Raw genomic sequence first — 6,000 nt, forward strand, 5'->3', positions numbered from 1 at the left:
TCTTACTGGTTCAGTGAAGATGTGATCTGTCAATCTTTGGTCCTAGTATGACTTTGATTACTGTAAGATCTGAGTGCCTCATGGGTTTCCATGTGTTTATGTCCACAGCACAACTTTAAAATAATGTGTTGTTAGCTTCATTTCTTCTGGGGAAAGGCTGAGTGATGGGCCACATGTTGGGAAACCTGGGCTGGTTCAGAAATTTCTCAAATCCATAATGATGCTCTCAGTTCTGAAATACCTTCCCTCTGCAGTGAAAGCAGTAGGTGTGTCAGAGAGCACATAACCCAGCCCTGCAGGCTGGAGGAGAAAGAGACAAAAGCAGTATCCAACTGCATCCAGGAGAGGAACTGGACATGGAAGAATGCAACCACTCAATCTGGATTCAATCCAGAGCTCAAGACTTTGAAAACTTCTGGCTGAGATGGGCACTTGGTGACCCCATGCAGAAGCACAAAATAAAAGTTTTCACCATAGCATGGACTGTGCAACACCTTCCTTCCTCCAAACTATGCTGGACTTCCAAAATCACCATGAGGGATGTACTCATCACAAAAATTCTGCTTTGGCAGTGCCAGAGCATTCTCACCTTCATCTCCTCCCAACCTGCTTTTGCAGAGTGCATCAGAGCACAAAGAAATGAGAAGAGAAACACAATTAACAAACGTAAATGCCCTCTTTTAAATGAGGCAGCAGCTGCAATGGGTGTTGACAAAGATAAAGTAAAATGTTAATTTTTAGTAGATGAACTGGGTGTGAACCCAGTAAAATGCCACTGAAGTGTGGTGGGTAATCCTCATCTGTAACTAGACCTGGAAGAAGAGAAGGTTTAAGACATCAGAAGCTGTAGTGAGATTCAGATAGTCAGCAGTCAATAACTGGCTCAAACCAGTCCTGTTTAGCTCTCATTTCCATAAGTATTTAATTAATCTGCAAAACAAAAAAACTCCAAAGAAATTATTGCCTTTCTTGTACTGACACGATTTCTTCAGATCTGCAAATGAAATGGCAGCAACTGCATGTCAAGCTGAGGTGAAAACAAATCTGAAACATCACTGCAGAAAGAGAAGGAGGGTGTTTAGAGGAGAGAGGCTCCAGCTGAGCTTCCCCCTGAACTCCCTTGCTCAGATCATTGTGTATCTGCTGATCAGCAGTGCCTTAATCTGCTGCTCGTGCACAAATTTTGTAGTAGCTTCAACTGAACAATTTTAGCAAACTAGACATGATCTGTCTAGTGTTCAGCTTGCCTTTAATATTAAAAGAATTTATACTCTTCTGTTTTGGAATGGCATCAACATAGCCCTAAATTTTCACTCTCAGCAGATTTTTGTGTAGACAGAACACAAATAAATGGAAATAATTATTAAGGAATGCTTTGAGCAAAAGACCTGGGAAAGAGTCTTTGACAGTCAGTTTCTCCATGGAAGGTGCTGCTTTTATTCATCTTTTCTGGGATGGTGGCAAAACTGATACATGGCTCCTGTAGGGCTTGAACTTGGACAACAAACAGTTAAGGTCAACCTTGAGGTCTCCCTCAAACTCATGAGCATCCCACTTGTCTCCTCACTGTGTAAATCAGGCACAAGCCCAAGAGGAAAAACATGACAGATTCTTCCAGTGGAAGATCAAGAACCACAACACTGAATATTCCAAGGTAAGGCAGAATAAAATAACCTTGGTCTGACTGGGCTCAGCAGCAGGTCGCTTAGGAAAAAACTCTATTTTTTTTCCTATTTGACAATTACATCATAATTATTTCCACACTTTGTGATCAGAACTTTGGCTGTGAAATAGTTGAGAATAGTTAATTCTCATGTGTAGTCAACTTTCAGAGCCAATACAGTGGTAAACAGCTCTCTGTCCTTCTGCACCTGTTGTTTTTGACTAGTGGGTTAAAAACCTCACATTTTAGGGCACTTGGACACTACTTGGGCACATGTATTTTGGGGCAGTCTGGGTTGGTTGCTTTTATTCACAGTACCCAGATAAATACGTGTAGCCATCTAAGCTAGTCCACCTTGCTCCATTGGCCACCCAAAGTTATGGTAGTGAATATAAAATTTGGTATAAGCAGCCAAACTTTTGAATTTTTGGCCAATGTCCAAACCTTCCCAGTTTTTACCATGACTGGTTTTTATAGGTGTTTTTTTTTTACAGTGTTGAAGTTGGGCTTGTAGATGATGCTGGATTAATTTTTATTTTGTTGAAGCTTGTTTTATTTGCACTTAGGTATGTAGTTGTGGTGCATGCTCTGAAGGGATTTTGCATCTTAGTTGGTTTCTTTGGTGGTCTTGAAGGAAGGGCAAAATTAATGCAGCACTTAAAGAGCCTGTTATTAAAACTTTATTCATAGGTGAGCAGGAGGAGCATAGAAAATGTATTAATTTATATGCATATATATTAAATAAATATGAATATGTATGTAGTCATATTTTTTGTGAGGCCTGAATTCCAGAAATCATTTCTGCTTTTTAAATCCAAAAGCAAACATAACCCTGTTTTGATACCTCCCTCTCTCTGCAGTGAAAGTGGTTTATCCTTGTAAAGATAAAATATTTTTACTTCGTGGAAGTAATTTGATTGTAACCTTTGGTTTCTTTGCTGTCTGTCATTTTTCTCTTGCCCAAAGTTTAATATCATACTGTGAATCTTTAAGAAATTGTGAAACCTCCTGAAGTTTTAGAAAAAACACCTTTGACCTGTATGAAAAAGGCATTTTTGAATCTACAAATTGTTGGGGTTTTTTAATTTGGTAATGGTGTGTTGGGAGTTTTTAAAGTCCAACAAAATGTAGTTTGAGATGGAGAGATTTCAAAGAGCTGGGACAGAGTTGTCAGAGCCAGACACTGCAGAGATACCTCTTGGCTCCCTTAAATTGTTCTGAAATGTCCTTATATTTCACAGTGCATGAGTTGTGCTCTTGGCTGCCATTTCCTTCCTGCAGCCTCCCAAAGGTAAGTGGATTGTGCCCTCTGGGGGCTCTCTACTGTTTTAACTTAGATTTAAGTGTGATGTGGGGTTTTTTTTCTTTTCTTTTCTTCTTTCTTTCTCTCTTTCTTTCTTTAGCTTTAAATGTCACGTTGATTTTCCCCCTCTCCTTGTGTCTTATGAAGGAAGAAATTTATGGCCTTTTTACATCAGGAAGTCTAGCTTTTCCTGACGTTTTATTGCTTTGAATATTTGAAACATTTCAATCCCAGACAATAAATATTACATGATTATTGTTTTCATATGGATAGGCTATTTCTCCTTGTTATTTCTGTCCAACGTTTTACTAGCAAGTGACACCCAAAAATTTATGGAGACTAAAACCATTACTATTCAACTTCGCTGGAAGGTCAGAGATAGTCCCTCAATTTGCATGTAATATATATATGTTTTAAAAAAGTTTAAATCATCTCACATGTTTTGAATCCTATAATGATACAAACTTACATCAGAAAAGAAGGTATGTTTTTTTTTTTTTTAATGTAATCATGGCCTTAACCTTGTTTTCTCTGAATTAAATGACAGTTCTTGAAGCTTAGGTGGGAAAAGCAGTGAGCCCCAATGTAGCATTTCCCAGGTCAACAACTGGCAGCCTGCAGGTGCAGAGCTTGGGAGTTTTTGGAAGTTGGTGGGATGGTTTATTCCAGTCTGTAACTCGGAGTGTAGGTGTTTTCTGCTCACCCAGGTCGGTAAATTGTTGTTCTTGTGGTAGAAAGGATTCCTTGCCAAGTGGGACCCACAAAACCCAGTCTGAGGTTACACTTTTTGATGCTCTGTTTGGGGAAGGCAGCTGGCTCCTCACTGTGCAAGTGCTGCACCAGTGGCAACCAAGTCCACCTTGCAGCCCCAGGTTTGATCTGACAACCAGCAGATAAAGCAGTGTAGGAAACCTCTGGCCAAGTAACTAAGGCAGTCAGATTAAAAGAGGCACAGGTTCTGCTCAGAAGCTCTAGATTGGCTATTTAGTTTTGTTGGGTTTTGTTTTGTTTTTTTTTATTTGACTGTTTTTCATGGATACCATGCAGGACCCTGCTGCTTGTCTTCAATTAACCATCACAGAGTCACAGAATGGTTTGGGTGGGAAGGGACCCCAAAGATCATCCAGTTCCATCCCCTGCCATGGGCAGGGACACCTTCCACTATCCCAGGTTGCTCCAACCTGGCCTTGGATACTTCCAAGGGATGAAGCTTCTCTGGGCAACCTGTGCCAGGGCCTCACCACCCTCATAGGGAAAAATTCCTTCCTGATACTTAATCTAACTCTACCTTTTTTCAATTTAAAGGCATTATCCATTGTCCCATCACTCCATGCACTTATAGAAAGTCTCTCTCCAGCTCTCTTGGAGCCCCTCTAGTTACTAGAAGGGATTCAAAGTTTTCCCAGGAGCCTTCTCTTCTCCAGGCTGAACAACCCAAATTCTTTCAGTCTGTCAAGAGAGTTATTACAGTATTTCAAAGATTTCTTATTGATCTTGTTTGCAGAACTGTGTCCTAGATAACCAATAAATCTCCTTCTTTCTGTCAGTTCCTGATCAATTGTTTCTTCCAAATTCAGTCTGTCTATATAACTGTGAGGAGAATCCTACTGTGTTTACAGAGGAGGACAACTGTCAGGTTGTGGGGATAGTAAACCTAAATACATGTCTTTGGGACACAAGCAAGATCAGACTACTCTCAGGCTGGGTAAAGGTTTGCAACAAGGATAAGAAAAAATACAAAGCCTGCCTAAATTTTTCCACTGCAACAGCATCCATGATCTGGTGGCTCTTTCTCTCCTTGGCTTGTGCAGACAAAGGGAGCCAGAGTCTAAATCCATTCAGAAAGAAACACTAGTAAGTACTTGTTTAAAGTCTTTTTTAAGTGTTGTTGTGTCTTTATCCTCTCTCCTGTCTCATCCTCTTTTGGGAATGTTGAAAATAACATTCAGCTCTGTGCTGCCTTTGTCTATCCTTTTCCATGTGGTAAACATGGACTTTTCCCTCCCTGTTCCTTACAAACTTTCAGCCAACACAGCTTTTCCTGTTTACCTCCTTGTCAAAGGCATCATTGGTGATATCGCTCCAAGTCTAGAAATGAGGGGGTTTGCTGCTTTTCCTAACTAGCTGCTGCTCCCTTTGGTATTACATTGATTTTTTCATCATATCAGATTTGGCACATTTACCTATTCATTTATTTTTTAGGGAAAGCAGATGCTTCCCTCACCCCCCCCCCCCCGACCAACATGGCTAAAGGTGAAGGCACTGAAATGGTTTTCTGGAGGCCTGGGCTCCCATCCAGTACCTCAATTCGTTATGGCTGCATCAATTCATTTGTACACCCAGTCTTTTAAAAATAGTACTGATTATCATAGTAAGAGGAAGACTGTAGGTCCCAAAATCCAAATTAAAAGATGGTGGTAGGGAAGCTGCAATAGCTCTGTGCCTGGAAAACTGACCACCACGCTTTGCAAAACCAATTTTGTTCTTGCACAGAGATGAATCCAGCACTGCAGCTGCTTTGTCAAGTGCTGTGTTAGTTTCTTCTGATTTGGAAACCCCAAACATTTTGGTGCCTCAGGAAGACACCGAGTCCTGATAAAGGGAGCTGCTGGCTTAGAGTTCTCACTGTGGTTTGGACACAATTCTTCTATTCTACACAATAGAAAACAAAAAAAAATGAAGTGTGATGTCATGCAAATCCTCCGTAATTATCAAAACAGACTGGTTTAATCTCTTCAGATCTGTGATCTTTTGCTGAACAGTAGAGGCACCAAACATAAGGTAATGCTTGAGTTTTCTTGACTGATGATATTTGTAAATGTACAACAACCTCCTCCTGGAAGCAGCAGCTTCATGGCTGAAATCAGAATTTTAGGCTTTCATTTAAGAAAAGAAGGTGCTGCTTTCAGAGCACCACTTAAACCTGTGCATAACCAATTCACTGATGTCTGCCTGACACCATTGTCACCTTGGAAGAACACTCTGAGGGAAGAAAATGATCCATTTTTCCACCTACTTCTCCATAAAGCCTACT

The sequence above is a fragment of the Sturnus vulgaris genome, chromosome 3 (assembly GCF_052056855.1).
Source record: "Sturnus vulgaris isolate bStuVul1 chromosome 3, bStuVul1.hap1, whole genome shotgun sequence".
Lineage (NCBI taxonomy): Eukaryota > Metazoa > Chordata > Aves > Passeriformes > Sturnidae > Sturnus > Sturnus vulgaris.